The following is a 22643-nucleotide window of genomic DNA, read 5'->3' as shown; positions in this document are numbered from 1 at the left end:
TTTCAGAAAGAGGTCTGGAGGCTTGGATGGTTGAACATTGAAGTGTTTATGTACATCTCCAAGGTACAGCCCTGGCTAGGTAGCATCATCATGTTGGCTCCTTCCACACACCGTCTACCATCATAAGACTCTCTACCTCACAATGTAGCCGGTACCCAATCCCACATTAACCCTTGCTCTGCCATATACCCTAAAATACATGACACTGAACATTGGGCAGGCTGGCTAAAAAACAGATCATCTGGGATAAAACCAGATGAATGGCCACCCTAGGAGTAACCTACTGTTATAACCTGCCTGCTTACCATTGGCTGCGGACTAATGACAATCCCACAATCCTGTGGGAGTATGAGCTTCCCCAATCAGGGGGGCGGAGAAATCATTAGCAGACTCCCTGTATAAATAAAGCTGGCCAGTTTGGAACCAGCAGGAAGGAATAAGCAGCAAGTGAGGTTGCTGCTGTTGTGTGTATATATATGTTATTGTAAATAAATGTTATTTCTTTGTATCCTTGGAACTCGTGCTGGATTCTTCGTGGCCCTCACAAAACTGGCGACGAGGGTTAAAGTGAATAGCTGTCTACACTGCTGAAGCCACCTCCCTGGATTTTTGTTGGATACAGTTTGGAAGTTGTTTTCTATTGTACCATGCCTCTGTACGGACGTTTGGATGTTTTTGATGCTGCGCTGGAAAGCTGGAACCAGTATGCACAACGGATGCGTTACTATTTCCGGGCAAACAATATCACCGAAAACGAGCGCCAGGTAGTCATTTTGCTCACCGCCTGCAGCCGGCATACGTTTGGGGTGATTAGGAGCCTTACGTACCCAGCTGCGCCGGACACCAGAACGTTTGACGAAATTGTGAATTTAGTGGGGCAGCATTTTAACCCAACCCCGTCCATGATAGTCCAACGTTACCGGTTTAATACCGCTGAGAGGACCCCAGGAGAATCCCTTGCCGACTTTCTATTTAGGCTACACAGGATTGCGGAGTACTGTCACTATGGTGAGACCTTGTCAGAAATGTTACGCGACCGTTTGGTTTGCGGTATTAACAATGCTGCCACCCAGAGAAAGTTGTTAGCTCAGCCAACATTGACTTTTCAACAGGCCATTCAAATAGTATTGTCCCGAGAGAGTGCAGCACGAGGAGCGCAGGAGATACAGGGAATGGAAGTGCATGCCTTGGGGCGCAACCCCTTCCGTCCGAAAACAAACCCCCGCACTTCTGCTGTACCTTGGGCGAGACGACGTCCGGATCGACGCCAGTGGCCATCGGACATTCCTCCCCGAAGGGAGCCTTCTCCAGAACCAATGGATGAGGAGCCATGCCCGTGTCAGACTTGTAGGCGCCGACCCCATCACGGACGCCGGTCCTGGGGGCGCCAGAGGCGCTGTCGTTCCGACCTACACTGGGACCAGCCCAGGGGCTGTACCTTCCATGTGGATGAACCTGCGGCGACTACTCCTGAGGACGTGGAGACGGAGGACGACTGCCTGCAGCTGCATTGTGTGGCAGCTCCCCGTGTGGCCCCCATTAAGGTGACAGTACAGTCAATGGTCACCCGCTTGAGATGGAGTTGGACACTGGCGCAGCAGTCTCCGTGATCGCCCAGAGGACATTCAACCACATCAAGCAGGGTATACAGACCCTTACATTAACCGACACACAGGCCAGGTTGGCCACCTACACGGGGGAACCATTGGACATTGCAGGAACTACGATGACCCCTGCTGTTTACGGACGCCAGGAGGGGCGTTTCCCACTTATCGTGGTGCGCGGCCATGGGCCCAGCCTGTTGGGATGGGACTGGTTGCGCCATTTGCGATTGCAGTGGCAGAACATCCTCCAAACAGTTTCTGGAGGGTTGACTGAGGTGCTAGGACGATACCCAGATGTATTCCAGCCCGGTTTGGGGAAAATAAAAGGGGCCATAGCCCGTATCCAAGTCGAACCAGGAGCCTATTTCCGGGCGCGCCCGGTGCCTTACACCTTGCTCGAGAAGATAGAAGGGGAGCTCGCTCGTTTGGAAACTTTGGGTATTATCAGGCCCGTCCTTTTCGCTGACTGGGCAGCGCCAATTGTACCTGTAATGAAGCCAGATGCCACAGTTCGCTTGTGCGGCGACTATAAACGTACAGTGAATACGGCTTCCCGACTCGACCGATATCCAATGCCTCGCATAGAGGATCTCTACGCAAAGCTTGCAGGTGGATTCTCGTTCACAAAATTAGATATGAGTCACGCCTACCTACAGTTGGAGCTGGACCCTGCCTCACAACCATATGTAACGATTAATACACACCGGGGCCTGTATGAATATACACGTTTGCCCTTTGGAGCATCCTCTGCCTGCACTATTTTTCAACGTGTTATGGAGGGGATTTTGAGAAGTTTACCGCATGTCGCTGTCTACTTAGATGACGTTTTCATCACTGGGACGTCGGAGCAGGAACATTTGGAAAATCTGGAGGCTGTCCTTAGACGTTTTTCGGAGGCTGTAGTCCGTTTACGTCGCACAAAGTGCGTCTTTCAGGCGAAGTAAGTAGTCTACCTGGGTTATCGGGTGGACCGCGAAGGTTTGCACCCCATTGCAGAGAAGGTGCGCGAGATTCAACAGGTCCCAGCCCTGACTGACACTTCGCATCCTTGTTCTTTTCTCGGCCTCGCAAACTATTACGGGAAGTTCCTCCCCAATCTGGTAACTACACTGGCCCCGTTGCATCTTCTGCGAAAGAAAGATCACACCTGGGTTTGGGGTCAGCCGCAAGAAACCACTTTCCGGCGGGTAAAACAACAATTGTCGTTGTCTGGGTTACTAACCCACTATGAGCCTGGAAAGCCTTTGCTCGTCACATGTGATGCATCCCCGTATGGTATTGGGGCCATCCTGTCCAACAAGATGGAGAACGGGGCCGAGCGGCTGATAGCTTTTGCCTCCCGCACATTGACTGCAGGGGAAAAAAAGTACGCGCAGATCGAGAAGGAGGGCCTGGCAGTGGTCTTTGCGGTGAAACGTTTCCAACAGTACGTGTATGGCCGCCACTTCACTGGGACTTTTCAGAGAGGATAAGCCAATACCGCCCATTGCTTCCGCACGGATCCAGCTGGGCTTTGTTGCTCGCTGCATACGAGTATTCTCTGGAGCACAAACCAGGAACGCAGATAGCGAATGCCGACGCACTGAGCCGATTGCCTTTATCGACCGGTCCCATGTCAACCCCCTCGACCGGTGAGGTGGTTGCAACCCTAAATTTTACGGACACCTTGCCTGTCACGGCATCACAGATCCGTGAGTGGACCCAGACGGAGCCAGTCCTGTCAAAGGTTCGACACATAGTCCTGTATGGTGGGCAGCATAGACAGCTCCCAGGCGAGTTGCGGGCATTTCCCTCCAAGCTGTCAGTATTCAGCGTGGAAGACGGCATCTTCTTGTGGCGGACGAGTATGATTATCCCGGAAAAAGGACAGGAGCTAATACTAAGAGGCTTGCACAATGGGCATCCAGGTGTGACCAAAATGAAAATGTTGGCCCGGAGTTATGTTTGGTGGCCAGGCCTCGCCGCCGACATGAGAAGGTGGCTGAAAACTGCTCCATTTGTCAGGAGCATCAGAAGCTTCTGCCGGCCGCGCCCCTACATCACTGGGAATGGCCAGGGCGGCCTTGTGCGCGCTTGCATGCGGATTTCGCCGGCCCTTTTCAAGGATCCATGTTCCTTTTATTAATCGACGCCCAGTCTAAATGGCTAGAGGTGCATAAGATGCTGCGCACAACGTCCTGCGCAACAATTGAGAAGATGCGTTTGTCTTTTAGTACACATGGCCTCCCCGAGGTGCTGGTCACGGATAACGGCACTCCATTCACCAGTGAGGAGTTCGCGAGGTTCATGAAGGTGAACGGCATACGCCATATTCGCACTGCCCCTTACCACCCGGCTTCAAATGGGTTGGCAGAGCGCGCAGTGCAGACATTCAAACAAGGCCTAAAGAAGCAGTCTTCCGGATCAATGGACACGAGACTGGCTCGCTTTTTGTTTTCGTATAGGACCACCCCCCATGCAGTGACTGGGGTAGCTCCCGCAGAACTCCTAATGGGCCGGAGACTTCGCACCCGCCTTCGTATGGTTTTCCCGGACATTGGCGCAAAAGTACGGCGCACACAAGAACGGCAGGGACAGGCTTTTCCTCGGCATCGGCCGATTCGGCCGGTGACCCAGTTCAATTTTGCTGGTGGTGCCCAGTGGGTCCCTAGCGTAATCATTCGCCAAACGGGCCCTATATCTTACCAGGTGCAAGCCAAGGGTCGTCTCCAGCGCAAACATGTAGACCACGTTTGGTCCAGAAGACTATCCCTTCCAAAGATTCCCTGCCTCCGGAGCTCATTTCTACAGCCGCAGAGACCAGAGACAATGGAAAGTAGTCCTCACAATCTTCCTCTGGTGCCTCACTCAAAGCCTGCGCAGGTCGTTACAGAACCGCGCGAAGATAGAGACGCCGAGATGACAGAGGCAGCAGACTCTGACTCCGAGATGGAGACACAGGACGCATCAGAGGGGGAATCCTCGGGCCCACGGGCCGTGGATGTACAACCGTTACGCCGTTCATCACGGAAGCGCCGGTCTCCGTCTCGTTACACGCCGCCTGATCCAGCGCCTCGTGCAAATGGTGTCTGGCCTGCGGCAAAACGTGTCCGACGCCCTCCTGCGCCAGGGTCTTCGGTGGATTCCTTGGACTTTGGGGGGGATGTTATAACCTGCCTACTTACCATTGGCTGGGGACTAATGACAATCCCACAATCCTGTGGGAGTATGAGCTTCCCCAATGAGGGGGGGGGCGGAGAAATCATTGGCAGACTCCCTGTATAAATAAAGCTGGCCAGTTTGGAACCAGCAGGAAGGAGTAAGCAGCAAGAGAGGTTGCTGCTGTTGTGTATATATATGTTTTTGTAAATAAATGTTATTTCTTTGTACCCTTGAAACTCGTGCTGGATTCTTCGTGGCCCTCACAAAACCTACTTTCTGTACAATTGGTAACATATTACTCAGGTGAAAAGGCCACATTTTTTTGTCAAAAAGACTCAAGTTTTCAATGAGTTTGTTGGAAATAAAACCTTTTAAACTTGACAATAGCAAAATGGTTCAAGGTTGGAACAGTGATAACTTGTTGAAAGTGCCACCTACTGGTAACATTGAAGCACACAGAGCAGGCGGGTCCCATATTGGACCTTCGCCTGCACTGAGTTAAGCTGATATCTAACCAGGCCCCTTTTCTGTATGCATCAGAAAGCCGGGCAATAAGAAGACATATGTGATATTTGTCTTTATTAACTGAAGCATATAATATAAGAGCAGGGAGTTTATGATGGGGCTGTATAAAACACTAGTTAGGTCCCAGCTGGAGTGCTGTGTGCAGTTCAGGTTGCCACACTATAGGAAGGGTGTAATTGCACTAGGAAGGCTGGAGAGGAGATCACCATGATGTTGCCTGGACTGGAGCAGTTAAACTTTGAAGAGAGACTGGATAGACTGAGGTTGTTTTCCTTACAGCAGAGAAGGCTGAGGGGGAACATGATCGAGGTGTACAAAATTATGAGGGTCACAGAGAGGGTAGATAGGAAGGAACTTTTCCCCTTAGTAGAGGAGCCAGGGATCATGAATTTAAGGGAAGGGGTAGTAGATTTAGAGGGCATTTGAGGAAAAACCTTTTCACACAGAGTGTAGGGCCAAGATGGCTGACGGGTTAACATGCAATTAGAAAGGAATCTGGCCTGTTGGCCTTTATTGCAAGGCGATTGGAGTACAAGAATAACAAAGTTGTGCTGCAGTTGTATAGGGCTTTGCTGAAACTACACTGGAATACTGTGTGAAGTTCTGGGGCGAAATTCTCCGTTATCGGCGGAAACTCCGCCGATCGGCGCACAAAACGGCGCAAATCCCACTTGCGTCACGTCATAAAAATGGGCCGATAGTCTGCGGCCCGAAATGGGCTAGCAGCGACATAACGGGATCCGCGCTTGCGCAGTGGTTCACGCCGTGCAGCGTCATACGCGCTGCACGGCGTGACGGCTCACAAGGCCGCGCAGCTCCCCCCCACCCGACCGGAACAGCCGACCGCAACACCCGACTTGATGGCTGGCCGTCGCTCAGCCCCGAGGTTCGAGTCACGCGATGTGGAGGCGCTCCTGGATGCGGTGGAGCAGAGGAGGGACGCCCTGTATCCCGGGCACGGCCGCAGAGTTGCCCCACGCCACAGCCGGCGTCTGTGGAGGGAGGTGGCAGAGGCCGTCACCGCTGTGGCCCTAACACCACGGACAGGCACCCAGTGCCACAAGAAGGTGAACGACCTCGTCAGAGCAGGCAGGGTGAGCGTCCCCCATATCCCCTCTCCCCCAAATCCCCCCCTCCCCCATATCCCCCCTCCCCCATATCCCCCCCTCCCCCATATCCCCCATATCCCCGCTCCCCCATATCCCCCCCTCCCCCATATCCCCCCTCCCCCATATCCCCCATATCCCCCCTCCCCCATATCCCCCCCTCCCCCATATCCCCCATATCCCCCCTCCCCCATATCCCCCATATCCCCCCTCCCCCATATTCCCCATATCCCCCCTCCCCCATATCCCCCATATTCCCCCCTCCCCCATATCCCCCCTCCCCCATATCCCCCATATCCCCCCTCCCCCATATCCCCCCCTCCCCCATATCCCCCATATCCCCCCTACCCCAAATCCCCCCTCCCCCATATTCCTCATATCCCCCCCTCCCCCATATCCCCCCTCCCACATATCCCCCCTCCCCCATATCCCCCCTCCCCCATATCCCCCATATCCCCCCTCCCCCATATCCCCCATATTCCCCCCTCCCCCATATCTCCCCTCCCCCATATCCCCCCTCCCCCATATCCCCCATATTCCCCCCTTCCCCCATATCCCCCATATTCCCCCCTCCCCATATCCCCCCTCCCCCATATCCCCCCTCCCCCATATCCCCCATATCCCCAAGTGAATCCAGCCCTAACCTTAACCTCTGCAATGCACGCGCAACCGATGGCGTGCATTCATATACCTGCCTAACACTGTTGCCTTTTACCCCTGCCACCACCCCCCCCCCCCCCCAGGAGAAGCGCGCACACAACAATAGGGAGCATGTGAGGACTGGAGGAGGGCCCGCTGATGAGAGGCCACTGACCGTACACGAGGAAAGGGCCCTGGAACTGGCTGGCGGACCTGAGGACCGGGAGGTTGCTGATGCAGAGGTCGGGGCCCCACGAGCAAGTGAGCCACCAACAGCCCGTCCCCATATCCCCCCTCCCCTATATCCCCCTCTCCCGTATCACCTGATCACTGCCTGATGTCTAACCATGCATGCTTCATTGTGTATCGCAGGACCAAACGTCCAGGCACCCATCCCCGCAGATGCAGACCGCCCGCAGGATGCCCCTCGGAGACCACGGGAGACGGAGAGACCCGCACCCTCCAGCATGCGACGCCCGCAGGATGCCCCTCGGAGACCATGGGAGACGGAGAGACCTGGAGCAACAGGGAGACGACACCCCCGTCACGTGAGGGAGCGACCACCCAGCGATGAGGGGGGCAGCCACAGGCCCCCGTCACATCCGAGCCAGGACACCACTACCCAGGACACCACTATCCAGGACACCACTATCCAGGACACCACTACCCAGGAAACCACTATCCAGGACACCCCTACCCGGGACACCACTACCCGGGACACCACTACCCGGGACAGCACTACCCGGGACAGCACTACCCGGGACACCACTACCCAGGACACCCCTACCCGGGAAGACGAAATACCGGACAGTGACTCAGAGTGGATGGGTGGAGACGAACCCCCACCCCAAAGTGCCATGGACTCAGAGTGGGACGAAGAGCACGACACAACGCCACTGCTGTCACCAACACCCTCCACCATCGCAGAAACACTCACCACGGTTGGGCACTTTAGTGATGAGGCGTCTGGTACACTCACTGGTGCGCACAACACAGCCGTCCCGGTACAGCAGGTGGAGGTAGGAGCAGCAGAGGGACCGGGCGGTCGGAGGGCAGCCCAGGCCAAGCGAACATCTGCCGCCCAGATGGATCCTGGGTTCCTGCAGTTACCACACCCACACATAGATCCGATGCAACCACCGACACGGAGACGAGCGAATAGGGTGACGGGTGGCTTGCGGCGGCTGCGGTCGCAGGTGGAGGAGTCCACCCGCGTCCAGGAGCTGGGAGTGGTCCCGGTCATGCGTGCCACCCAGGCTGACACCGCACGGGTGGCGTCCGCGGTGGAGGCAATGGGTGCGACGGTGTCAGACATGGGGAACGGTTTGCGAGGCCTGGGGCCTTCCGTGCAGGCGGCGTCTGTGGCCCAGGAAATGGCTGCCCTCTCACAGGAGGCCATGAGCCAGTGCCAGCGCCAGATGGCAGAGGCGCTCAACGCCATAGCCCAGTCTCAGCAGGCCATGGCCCAGTCTCAGCAGGCCATAGCCCAGTCTCTGCAGGCCATGGCCCAGTCTCTGCAGGCCATGGCCCAGTCTCAGCAGGCCATCGCTGAGGGCATCGGCGCCAGTGGCCATGTGCGAGCTGGCGTCGCACTGTCGCAGACAGGGTTCGACAACCCCCTGGGCTCCATGGCTGCAAACCTGCAGACCCCTGTCGATACCAGCACGGGCCTCCAGGACTGGCAGCGCCAGATGTCGGGGGCGCGTCGGATGGCCAGTCCGTTCGCATCCCCCACCCATGTAGAGGCCTGGGGGCCATCGGGCACCCCGAGGGAGGAGGAGGTGGTGTGGTCCGTCCCGGCTCCCTCTGTAGGGGAGGTCCCGGTACACCGCGACACCTCGGACTCCCCCCCTTCCGTCCCAGGTGCATCGGGTGGGCAACGGGCAGGACAGGCTGGCAGCTCGCCATCCCAGTCGCCCGGGCCGCAGCCTGGCCCATCTAGGCCAGGACGCCCCAGGAAACGGCCGCCAAAGGGATCCAGTGTCAGAGGGCAGGAATCACAGGAGTCCACCTCCAGTTCTGCTGTACCGTCTGGGGAACCACGTAGACGTAGTCAAAGGGCCCGTAAGGCTAAACAATTAGACACTGAGTAACTTGGCACGGGTGCAGGGCACAGATGAGTTTTAGGCGCTAGGGCACATGCATGAACTCCTTTGGTTATTAAAGTCAATGTTACACCTACCGAAGCTGCCTTTGTGCTCTGTCCAAAGTGTGCGGGGGTGTCATGTACGTTGAGCGCAAGTGTGTGTGTGAGGGGTGGTCTTACCTCAGCCCCAGGTGAGTCTGCCCCCTTCCCCCTGGGCCGCCATCAACATCCCCCGGGCAGAGGACGGGACCGTGCGCTGCAGTGTCACAGCCGCATGCAGGGATGGTCCGGGTGGATGGTGGTACTGTGGCCATGGGTCAGACATAGTCCAACGATGTAGAGCCAGGAGCTCATCGGAGGCGGGTTGTCATCATTCTCCATGGCCTGCGATAGACACGCGTCCACCCGCAACTGGGTGAGCCCGGCCCGTTGTGCCGCCGGTGGATCGGCAATTGGGAGTGGGGGGGTGGTGTGCATGCGGGTGGGGTGTGTGGGGTTGGGGAGGGGGGTGAGGGTGCTGGGTGGGTGGATGGGTGGGGGGTGTGGGTGGTCGGCTGTTGTCATGGTGTGCGGTCTGTGGCCATACTACCCGATTCCCACGCCCATCTAGTCAGTGAAGCGGGCGGCTATCAGCCTGTCCCGTGCCCGCTGGGCCAGCCGGTAACGGTGGACAGCCACCCGTCTGTGTCTACCCCGTCTGCCCTGACCATTGCCCCCATCCCCCTCATCTGGGGAGGACTGGGCCTCTTCCTGCTGCTCCTCCACTCCGCCCTCCTCTGCCTGCGGCACATCGCCCCTCTGCTGGGCTATGTTGTGCAGGACGCAGCACACCACAATGATGCGGCCGACCCTATCTGACCGATACTGGAGGGCGCCCCCAGAGAGGTCCAGGCACCTGAAACGCATCTTCAGCACGCCAAAGCACCTCTCGATCACTCCCCTTGTCGCTACATGGGCATCATTGTAGCGGTTCTCCGCCTCATTGCGTGGCCTCCGTATAGGCGTCATCAGCCACGATCGCAATGGGTAGCCCCTGTCGCCCAGCAACCAGCCCCTCAGCCGGGGATGGCGTCCCTCGTACATGCCGGGGATGGATGACCGCGACAACACGAATGAGTCGTGTACACTGCCTGGGTGACGGGCGCAGACGTGCAGGATCATCATGCGGTGGTCGCAGACCACCTGTACGTTCATCGAATAGGTCCCCTTCCTATTAGTGAACACGGCCCTGTTATCTGCAGGTGGCCGCACGGCGACGTGCATCCCATCGATCGCGCCCTGGACCATGGGGAACCCGGCAATGGCAGAGAAGCCCACGGCCCGGGCATCTTGGCTGGCCTGGTCCACGGGGAAGCGGATGTAGCGGTGCGCCATGGCATAAAGGGCATCTGTCACTGCCCGGATGCACCGGTGCACCGATGTCTGCGATATGCCGGACAGGTCCCCACTCGGTGCCTGGAATGACCCCGTTGCATAAAAGTTCAGGGCCACCGTAACCTTGACGGACACGGGGAGAGGGTGTCCCCCGCCAGTGCCACGCGGTGACAGGTGTGCCAGCAGGTGGCAGATGTGTGCCACGGTTTCCCGGCTCATCCGGAGTCTCCTCCTGCATTCCCGGTCCGTGAGGTCCTGGTATGACTGCCGGGGCCGGTACACACGGGGCGCCCTCGGGTGCCTCCGTTGCCGTGGGGCCGCGACGTCCTCCTCCCCCTCCTCGTCCTGTCGGTCAGGTGTCCCTCCAGCCTGGGCGGCTGCCGCCTGCCCCTCTGCGGCAGCCTGCGCCGCCTCTCTGGCACGCTCCTCCTCCTCCTCCTCCTCCTCCTCATCCAGGGCAACATAGACATGAGCGGCTGCCACCACGGCGGCCAACATCGCTGGATGATCTGAAAACATGACGACCTGGTGGGGGGGAGGGGAACGACGACATGTCATCATTGCCCATATCCCCTCCTCCCCCCAGCCAGGTGGCATGGACCGCATGGGTCCAACTGTTGGAGGCTGGCACCTGGCCAGGTGGACCAACTCATTTGCCCTCCCATCACCCACCCCGGCACGGACCCCCCCCCCCCCAACCTCCACCCCGGCACGGATCCCCTCCCCAACCCCCAACCTCCACCCCGGCACGGACCCCCTCCCCAACCTCCACCCCGGCACGGACCCCCTCCCCAACCCCCAACCTCCACCCCAGCACGGACCCCCTCCCCAACCTCCACCCCGGCACGAACCCCCTCCCAAACCCCCAACCTCCACCCCGGCACGGACCCCCTCCCCAACCCCCAACCTCCACCCCAGCACGGACCCCCTCCCCAACCTCCACCCCGGCACGGACCCCCTCCCCAACCCCCAACCTCCACCCCGGCATGGACCCCCCCCCAACCTCCACCCCGGCACGGACCCCCTCCCCAACCCCCAACCTCCACCCCAGCACGGACCCCCCCCCCAACCTCCACCCCGGCACGGACCCCCTCCACAACCCCCAACCTCCACCCCGGCATGGACCCCCCCCCAACCTCCACCCCGGCACGGACCCCCTCCACAACCCCCAACCTCCACCCCGGCACGGACCCCCTCCCCAACCCCCAACCTCCACCCCAGCACGGACCCCCCCCCCAACCTCCACCCCGGCACGGACCCCCTCCCCAACCTCCACCTCGGCACGGACCCCCTCCCGGCACTCCCCCGGAGCCCAGCCTACTCTAACCACCCCCCCACCCCCGCCGCACACACACACAAGCCGAGACACACCTCTCCTCAGGCAATCAGTCTGCGGCCACGCCATTTCCTGCCCAGAGCCAACCCCCCAGGCCGTCACTCACCTCCTCGCTGGTCGGCGTGAGCCTGGAGCACCGGGTCACGCCGATGAAAAGGAGGTTTGATTCACGTCGACGTGAACGGTCATCACGTCGACGGGACTTCGGCCCATCCGGAAGGGAGAATATCGGCAGGCCGAAAATCGGCTGCCTTGCGCAGACCCGTGACATTCTCCGCGGCAGCGGCGCCATTAACGCCCCGCCGACTTTTCTCCCTTCGGAGACTTCGGCGGGGGCGGGGGCGGGATTCACGGCGGCCAACGGCCATTCTCCGACCCGGCGGGGGGTCGGAGAATGACGCCCCAGATCTGCACATTTAGCCCATATTCTCCAGACAAAACATAGGAGCAGATGTGGTGGAAAGGAAGTACATCAGGCGAGTGAATGTGCACAATAGAACCTTGGACTGAAGGAGGATATAAAGACTCGGTGACCCAATACCGTTGTGATGAATGTAAGAATTTCAGATGTATTGTAATGTACATATTTGGTGCAGTAAGGGTTAAGAACCTGGGTGAGTACTGTTTTTAAAGAATAATGGATTGAAAGGGTTGGGGTCCAGGGGTGCAATTAAAGCATTGTAAAAAGCTTGGGTTAATGGAGTATTGTTTAGGTTAAGGGAATTTCCTATGGAGTTAATTAGATTTCATCTTGGTAAAATGTCATAATTACTGGGAGGAGCCACGGTATCAGACATTTTGCAGGAACGTAGTTTGACTTCAGTGTTGGTTGGAGATGTGAACAGAAATCAAGCATCTCAACTCAGTTAAAAGATATGTCTGTAGCTAGATTAGCAGTTTCTTTCCAAGCAGTGCCGAAGAGTGTGATTCGAAGGTAAGTTGAAACAAACTGGAGCAGCTTCTGAAGAAATACAGCCAGAGTTTATGCATGGTTCTGACAGGATTCAGGTCCTTTCATTAAAGCAGTGTCAAAAGATCTGTTTGCCTCAAAGTAGAGTGGTCAGGCAACTCTGTAAAGCAAGTATTCCTGAGTGCTAACTGTACTTTAACAGTGAATTGAGAGTTGAGATTTTTTTGTTGTTTGAGTGGGAATAAAGAGAATAGTTAAGGGTTGCTAGATTCACTCTATTGATCAACATTGTTTAAGGAGCAATTGTAAGCTATTTTCTTGTCTGATATTAAAGATATTTTAATACTGTATTAGTGTTAAAGTTTGTTTGAATATATCATTGATGCACTATCAATTACGACGAGACGAAAGTAGAGAGTAATCGAGGCTTTATTACGCAGAGATGTGGAGCCTCCCGCAGCTGCTGCCAAAATGGCTGCAGCTCGGAGAACCCACACATTTATACTCCGCCTACTAGACGGAGCCAACAGGCAGGGATCTACCCCCGTACCTGTAGTACAGGGGCCTTATCGTAATACCTCGTAATGCAGTATATACAATACAACAGTGGTGACTACCACATTCACCCACTGTTAAAAAAGAGTCCAGCGGGGGTGGTGGAAAACTATTTACATACAGGTTGTTTAAAATTTTAGAAAGAGTTTACAAATTTAGAGGATCGGGCGCCTTGATCCGTCGTTGCGAGCGACGCAGTTCTGGTGGTGATTCAGGCGTCGGTTCGGTCGTCGGTGACTCCGGGAGCGTGTCGACCTCATCCTCATCCCCGGGTGGGACCAAGGGGAGGGCGGATCGTCCTGGAGCGGGGGCTGTGGTGGGGTGCGCTGGGGGGAGGGAGGGTGGCGCCGGGGCAGCAGGGGGGGGGGGGGGTGTGGGGAACCCAGCTGGCGCCAGGTCCCTGAGGGAAACTGTGACTTGGCAGCCATTGGGATTCGCTACGTAGGCGTACTGCGGGTTCGCGTGGAGTAGCTGTACCCTCTCAACCAACGGGTCTGCCTTGTGGAACCGCACATGCATGCGGAGGAGAACGGGTCCTGGAGCTGCCAGCCATGTTGGGAGTGAAATGCCGGAGGCGGACCTCCTGGGGAAGGCAAAGAGATGTTCATGGGGAGTTTCGTTAGTCGCAGTGCACATGAGCGACCAAATTGAGTGGAGGGCATCGGGGAGGACCTCCTGCCAGTGGGAGGCCGGGAGATTTCTGGACCGTAGGGCCAGCTGGACGACCTTCCAGACCGTCCCATTCTCCCACTCCACCTGCCCGTTTCCCCAGGGGTTGTAGCTGGTCGTCCTGCCCGAGGCAATGCCCCTGTTGAGCAGGTACTGGCGCAGCTCATCGCTCATAAATGAGGATCCCCAGTCGCTGTGGACGGAGGCGGGGAAACCGAACAGAGCGAAGATGGTGTTGAGTGTTTTGATGACGGTGGCAGATGTCATATCGGGGCATGGGATGGCGAAGTGGAATCTGGAATATTCGTCGACCACATTAAGAAAGTACGTGTTGCGGTTGGTGGAGGAAGGGGGCCCTTTGAAGTCCACACTGAGGCGTTCAAAGGGGCGGGAGGCCTTCACCAGGTGCGCTCAGCCTGGCCGGTAGAAGTGCGGTTTACACTCCGCGCAGACCTAGCAGTCTCTGGTGATAGCCCTGACTTCCTCGACAGAGTAGGGCAGATTGCGGGCCTTTATGAAATGATAAAAGCGGGTAACCCCCTGGGTGACAAAGATCGTCGTGCAGGTCTGGAGTCGGTCCACTATTGCGCTGGCACATGTACCTCGGGACAGGGCATCGGGGGGCTCGTTGAGCTTACCGGGGCGATACAAAATCTCGTAATTGTAGGTGGAGAGCTCGATCCTCCACCTCAAGATCTTATCATTTTTGATCTTACCCCGCTGTGTGTTGTTAAACATGAAGGCAACCAACCGTTGGTCAGTGAGGAGAGCGAATCTCCTGCCGGCTAGGTAATGCCTCCAATGCCGCACAGCTTCAATGATAGCTTGGGCCTCCTTTTCGACAGAGGAGTGCTGAATTTCGGAGGCATGGAGAGTGCAGGAAATGAATGCCATGGGCCTGCCTGCCTGGTTGAGGGTGGCGGCCAGAGCGACGTCTGATGCATCGCTCTCGACCGCGTCTCGTCGACCGCGTGCATTGCGGCCTTGGCGATGTCGTCCTTGATACGGTTGCAGGCCTGGTGAGCCTTGGCCATCAGTGGGAAAACGGTGGAGTGGATGAGTGGGCGGGCCTTGTCTGCATAGTTAGGGACTCACTGGGCGTAGTACGAGAAGAAGCCCAGGCATCGTTTGAGGGCCTTGGTGCAGTGGGGAAGGGGGGGTTCCATGAGGGGGCGCATGCGATCGGGGTCGGGCCCTAGAACTCCGTTCTGAACCACATAGCCGAGGATGGCTAATCGGTTCATGCTGAACACGCACTTCTCCTTGTAGGTTAGGTTGAGGAGTTTGGCGGTGTGGAGGAATTTGGAAAGGTTAGCGTCATGGTCCTGCTGGTCGTGGTCGCAGATGGTGACATTATCCAGGTACGGGAAAGTGGCCCGCAGTCCGTACCGGTCAACCATTCTGTCCATCTCCCGTTGGAAGACCGAGACCCCGTTAGTGATGCCGAAGGGAACCCTAAGGAAGTGGTAAAGCGGCCGTCCACTTCAAACGCGGTGTACGGGCGGTCCGCCTTGCGAATGGGGAGCTGGTCGTAGGCAGATTTCAGGTCCACTGTCGAGAAGACCCGGTACTGTGCAATCTGATTGACCATATCAGATATGCGTGGAAGGGGGTACGCGTCGAGCTGCGTGTACCAATTGATGGTCTGACTGTAGTCAACGACCATCCTGTTTTCCTCCCCAGTTTTCACCACTACCACTTGGGCTCTCCAGGGGCTGTTTCTGGCCTCAATAATACCTTCCCGCAGCAGCCGCTGGACGTCCAACCTGATGAAGGTCCTGTCCTGGGCACTGTACCGTCTGCTCCTGGTGGCGACGGGTTTGCAATCCGAGGTGAGGTTCGCAAACAGGGAAGATGGGTCGACCTTAAGGGTCGTGAGACCGCAGACAGTAAGAGGTGGTAGGGGCCCGCCAAATTTCAGGGTTAGGCTGGAGGATGCAGTGGAAGTCCAGGCCGAGTAGCAAGGCAGCACATAGGTTGGGGAGGACGTAGAGCTAGAAGCCGCTGAACTCTGCGTCCTGGATGGTGAGGGTGGCGGTGCAATATCCCCGGATCGCCACGGAGTGGTATCCGGAGGTCAGGGAAATTCTCTGGTTGATGGGGTGTACCGTGAGGGAGCAGCGCCTTATTGTATTGTGGTGGTTGAAGCTCTCAGTGCTCCCGGAGTCCAGTAGGCAGGATATCTTGTGCCCGTCGACCTTCACTGTCGTCGACGTGGTCACGAGGTTGTGCGGTCGGGACTGGTCAATTGTGATGGAGGCCAGACGTGGTTGGTCGGCGGCGGTTGCAGGCGATGAGCGGCGCGTTGAGGTGCACGACGAGCAGGGGTCCTGAGGCGGGGAAGATGGCGGCACCCACGGGCCGCACGTGTCCTGAGACAGGCAAGATGGCGGTGCCCACGGGCCACACGTGTTGTGATGAGAGCAAGATAGCGGGGCCCATGGGCTGCACGTGTTGTGAGGGGAGCAAGATGGCAGCGCCCACGGGTTGCACGTGGGGGGTGCAGGGACAATAGCGGCGATCGAGCGGGCCTGGCACACAGCAGCGAAATGTCCTTTCTTCCTGCAGGCTTTGCAGAGCGCGCTCTGTGCCGGGCACTGCTGCGGGGGTGTTTTGACTGTCCGCAGAAGTAGCACTTGGGTCCCCCGGGGTTGGTTGGCTGCCGCGCGGCACAGGCCTGGGGTTGGCTGGGGGAGGTCGTTGATGGGGGCCCACGGTGGGGTGTTCGCTGGTGGGGTCCACAATGCCGAGGAGGGGTGAGCCGTGCGGTCGGGGGCAGACGCCTGTATATTGCGTGAGGCGACTGTGAGCGAGAGCGCTAGTTTCTTGGTCACCGCGAGGTCGAGGGTAGCCCCTTCTAAGACGCGCTGGCGGATGTAGGCCGCCCCTATGCCCATAACGAACGCGTCTCTAAGTAGCAGGTCAGAATGTTCAGCGGCCGAAACAGCCTGGCAATCGCAGTCTATCACCAGGACGTGCAGGGCACGCCCAAATCTTACACAGACTCACCGGGGAGTTGATGCCGCGTGGACAGGAGATGCCTGGCATAGATTTTGTTAGTCTGCTGAGTGTAATTCTCCTTCAGTAGCGCCATGGCCTCAGCGTAGGTCGACGCGTCCCGGATGAGGGGAAAAATAACAGAGCTCAGCCGCGTGTAGAGGATTCTGTGCCTCTGGGGGTGGTTCAGTCGCAGATCCAATGTATGCTTCAAAGCAAGCTAGCCAATGTGCGAAGGCCAACTTGGCGTTGTCTGCTTGAGGGTGCAGCTGCAGGCAATCAGGCTTGATGCGGAGATCCATCGTTGTAAAATCTCTGCGTAATAAATTGATGCGCTATCAATTACGATGAGACAAGAGTAGAGAATAATCGAAGCTTTATTACGCATGGATGTGGAGCCTCCCGCAGCTGCTGCCGAAATGGCTGCAGCTCAGAGAGCCCACACATTTATACTCCGTCTACTGGGCGGAGCCAGCAGGCAGGGATCTACCCCCGTACCTGTAGTACAGGAGCCTTACCGTAATACCCTCGTATGCAGTATATACAATACAACAGTGGTGACTACCACAATCATATCCCTATTTTTTGGTGAAATTTCTCCTGGAGCGAGGTATCCTTTCCTCACAGTCTTACAAAATTAAAATAAAATATTGGGGTTTCTGTCCAATATCCTAGGAGTCTGGCCCGAGATTGGAATACCATGGAGTAGCTTGTTACAGGGATATTGCAATTAATGGGTCTAGCATAAAAAATCACAGGAAAAGGCCAATGAAGAGAATCTTGAAAGCACTGACTTGCCTACGGAATTATTGGGGCTCAAAACGTTTGGTTTAATTGTGGGGCGTCAAACACAGCAGTCAAGTGAAAGATTCTGAAGGGCTGAACCTGCTGGCTGCCTCGAGTTTTCAGAACTATATTTCTGGACATTTTTCTTGCACGTTTGCCTAAACCCAGAAAAAATGATGCAGGTGTCATACACCCGCCTTTCTCAGTCAGATCATTCCTCCCCGCATGAGGGATTCTACGGTACGGCAGCTTTGTTCCAAATTTCGATCATGGGTAACTGTCATGGGGTGTTTTAAATGCTCCTCTGTCTGAATTTCAACAATGGATTTAATGTTAAAATCCCCATCCCTGTTATCTTTTAAAAAATATATATTTTATTCAAGATTTTTTGGCCAAACATAACAGTACATGGTTTTTCTTTTAAACAACAATAAAGCAATATAAATAACAGTGGCCAGTTTTAAACAAGTAAATAAATAATATATAAACAGAAACAAAAACAAAATTAAATGGCAACTGCCTTGTCAAAAATAGTTACTCTCCAAAAATACAATCCAACAGTCCAATATACATTACCTATAGCAAATGTCTATACATATACAATGACATCCCTAAGACCCCGCCCAGATCCTCCCCCCCCCTCCACCCACCCCCCGCCCCTCCCCACTGGGTTGCTGCTGCTGTCTTTCTTTCTTTTCATTCCCTCTATCGTTCTGTGAGGTAGTTGACGAACGGTTGCCACCGCCTGGTGAACCCTTGAGCCGAACCCCTTAATACGAACTTGATCCGTTCTAACTTTATAAACCCTGCCATGTCGTTTATCCAGGTCTCCACGCCCGGGGGTTTGGCTTCCTTCCACATAAGCAATATCCTGCGCCGGGCTACTAGGGACGCAAAGGCCAAAACATCAGCCTCTCTCGCCTCCTGCACTCCCGGCTCTTCTGTAACCCCGAATATAGCCAACCCCCAGCTTGGCTCGACCCGGACCCCCACCACCTTCGAAAGCACCTTCGCCACCCCCACCCAGAACCCCTGTAATGCCGGACATGACCAGAACATGTGGATGTGATTCGCTGGGCTTCTCGAGCATCTCCCACACCTATCCTCTACCCCGAAAAATTTACTGAGCCGTGCTCCAGTCATATGCGCCCTGTGTAGAACCTTGAATTGTATCAGGCTTAGCCTGGCACACGAGGACGACGAGTTTACCCTACATAGGGCATCAGCCCACAGCCCCTCCTCAATCTCCTCCCCCAGCTCTTCTTCCCATTTCCCTTTCAGCTCATCTACCATGATCTCCCCCTCGTCCCTCATTTCCCTGTATATGTCCGACACCCTACCATCCCCCACCCATGTCTCTGAGATCACTCTATCCTGCACCTCCTGCGTCGGGAGCTGCGGGAATTCCCTCACCTGTTGCCTCACAAAAGCCCTCAGTTGCATATACCGAAATGCATTCCCTTGGGGCAACCCATATTTTTCCGTCAGCGCTCCCAGACTCGCAAACGTCCCATCTACGGACAGATCTCTCAATTGTACTATCCCAGCTCTTTGCCATGCTCCAAATCCCCCATCCATTCTCCCCGGAACAAACCTATGGTTATTTCTTATCGGGGACCGCACCGAGGCTCCCGTCTTTCCCCTATGCCGTCTCCACTGCCCCCAAATTTTTAATGTTGCCACCACCACCGGGCTTGTAGTGTATTTCTTCGGTGAAAACGGCAACGGTGCCGTCACCATTGCTTGTAAACTGGTCCCCTTGCAGGACGCCCTCTCCAATCTCTTCCACGCCGCTCCCTCCCCTTCTCCCATCCACTTACACACCATTGAAATATTGGCGGCCCAGTAATAATCATTTGGCTCGGTAGTGCCAACCCCCCCCCCCCCCCCTATCCCTACTACGCTGCTAGAACCCCCTCCTCACTCTCGGGGGCTTCCCGGCCCACACAAAACTCATAATGCTTTTCTCAATTCTCTTAAAAAAAAGCCTTCGTGACCATCACCGGAGGCACTGAAACACAAAGAGGAATCTCGGGAGAACCACCATTTTAACCGCCTGCACCCTACCCGCCAGTGACAGGGACACCATGTCCCATCTCTTGAAGTTCTCCTCCATCTGTTCCACCAATCGTGTTAAATTAAGCCGGTGCAAGGTTCCCCAATTCTTGGCTATCTGAATCCCCAAGTATCGGAAGTCTCTTATTACCTTCCTCAGCGGTAAATCCTCTATTTCCCTGCTCTGCTCCCTCGGATGCACCACAAACAACTCACTTTTTCCCATGTTCAATTTATACCCAGAAAAATCCCCAAACTCCCCAAGTATCCGCATTATCTCTGGCATCCCCTCCACCGGGTCCGCCACATACAACAACAAATCATCCGCATACAGAGATACCCGGTGTTCTTCTCCTCCCCTAAACACTCCCCTCCACTTCCTGGAACCCCTCAGTGCCATGGCCAGGGGCTCAATCGCCAGTGCAAACAATAACGGAGACAGGGGACATCCCTGCCTCGTCCCTCTGTACAGCCGTAAATAATCAGACCCCCGTCCATTCGTAACCACACTCACCATCGGTGCCCTGTACAGCAGCTGTACCCATCCGATATATCCATCTCCGAAGCCAAATCTCCTCAGCACCTCCCACAGATAATCCCACTCCACTCTATCAAATGCTTTCTCGGCATCCATCGCCACCACTATCTCCGCTTCCCCCTCTGGCGGGGGCATCATCATTACCCCTAGCAACCTCCGTATGTTCGTGTTCAGCTGTCTCCCCTTCACAAACCCAGTCTGGTCCTCATGTACCACCTCCGGGACACAGTCCTCTATCCTCGTCGCCATTACCTTGGCCAGAAGCTTAGCATCCACATTTAAAAGAGAAATGGGCCTATAGGACCCGCATTGCAGCGGGTCTTTTTCCTTCTTTAGGAGGAGCGATATCTTTGCCTCTGACATAGTCGGGGGCAACTGACCCCTTTCCCTAGCCTCATTAAAGGTTCTCGTCAGAAGCGGGGCCAGCAAGTCCATATACTTCCTATAAAATTCCACCGGGAATCCGTCTGGTCCCGGGGCCTTCCCCGCCTGCATGCTCCCAATCCCTTTCACTACCTCCTCCATCTCAATCTGTGCTCCCAGTCCCGCCCTCTCCTGCTCCTCCACCTTAGGGAATTCCAGCTGATCCAGAAAGCACATCATTCTCTCCTTCCCTCCCGGGGGCTGAGCTTTATATAATCTTTTGTAGAATACCTTGAACACCCCATTTACTCTCTCCGCTCCCCGCTCCATCTCTCCCTCCTCGTCTCTCACCCCACCTATCTCCCTCGCTGCTCCCCTCTTCCTCAGTTGGTGGGCCAACAACCGGCTCGCCTTCTCCCCATATTTATACTGTACACCTTGTGCCTTCCTCCATTGTGCCTCTGCAATACCCGTAGTCAACAAGTCAAATTCTACATGTAGCCTTTGCCTTTCCCTGTACAGTCCCTCCTCCGGTGCCTCCGCATATTGTCTGTCCGCCCTCAAAAGTTCTTTCAGCAACCGCTCCCTTTCCCTACCCTCCTGCTTTCCTTTATGTGCCCTAATGGATATCAGCTCCCCTCTAACCACTGCCTTCAACGCCTCCCAGACCACTCCCACCTGAACCTCCCCATTGTCGTTAAGCTGCAAGTACCTTTCAAAACATCCCCTCACCCTTAAACATATCCCCTCATCTGCCAATAGTCCCATGTCCATTCTCCAGGGCGGGTGCTGTTCTTTTTCCTCCCCTATCTCCAGGTCCACCCAATGTGGAGCGTGGTCCGAGATAGCTATTGCCGTGTACTCCGTCCCTGTCACCTTCGGGATCAGCGCCCTTCCCAATACAAAAAAGTCTATCCGTGAATATACTTTATGGACATAGGAGAAAAACGAGAACTCCTTACTCCTAGGCCTGCTAAATCTCCAGGGGTCTACTCCTCCCATCTGCTCCATAAAGTCCTTGAGCACCCTAGCTGCAGCCGGCCTCCTCCCGGTCCTGGACCTCGATCTGTCCAGCCCTGGGTCCAGCACTGTATTAAAGTCTCCCCCCATTACCAACTTTCCCGCCTCTAGGTCCGGGATACGTCCCAACATTCGCCTCATAAAATTGGCATCATCCCAGTTCGGGGCATATACGTTCACTAGAACCACCGCTTCCCCTTGCAATCTGCCACTCACCATCACGTATCTACCCCCGCTATCCGCCACTATGGTCTTTGCCTCAAACAGTGCCCGTTTCCCCACTAATATAGCCACCCCCCTGTTCTTTGCATCTAACCCCGAATGAAACACCTGCCCCACCCATCCTTTGCGTAGTCTGACCTGGTCTATCAGTTTCAAATGCGTCTCCTGCAACATAACCACATCTGCCTTTAATTTCTTTAGGTGTGCGAGTACCCGTGCCCTTTTAATCGGCCCGTTCAGCCCTCTCACGTTTCACGTGATCAGCCGGGTTGGGGGGCTCTTTACCCCCCCCCCCCCCTTGTCGACTAGCCATCCCCTTTTTTAATCCAGCTCCTCACCCGGTTCCCACGTAGCCGTATCTCCCCCCGACAGCGCCCTCCCGCCTCGACCACCCCACCTCGTACCAGCTCCCCCTTCTCCCCAGCAGCAGCAACCCAGTTAATCCCTCCCCCCCTCCCCCCCGCTAGATCCTTTTCTAGCGTAATTGCACCCCCCATGTTGCTCCCAGAAGTCAGCAAACTCTGGCTGACCTCGGCTTCCCCCGTGACCTCGGCCCCCACTGTGCGAGGCCCCCTCCTTCCTGCTTCCCTGTTCCCGCCATGATTACCATAGCGCGGGAACAAAGCCCGCGTTTCCCACTTGGCCCCACCCATAATGGCCGGCGCCCACAATTCCTCATCCTTCCCCCCCCCCCCCCCCTCCCCCACGACATGGGGA

The sequence above is a fragment of the Scyliorhinus torazame genome, chromosome 12, assembly GCF_047496885.1.
Source record: "Scyliorhinus torazame isolate Kashiwa2021f chromosome 12, sScyTor2.1, whole genome shotgun sequence".
Classification (NCBI taxonomy): Eukaryota; Metazoa; Chordata; class Chondrichthyes; order Carcharhiniformes; family Scyliorhinidae; genus Scyliorhinus; species Scyliorhinus torazame.
This window is presented reverse-complemented; position numbering follows the sequence as displayed.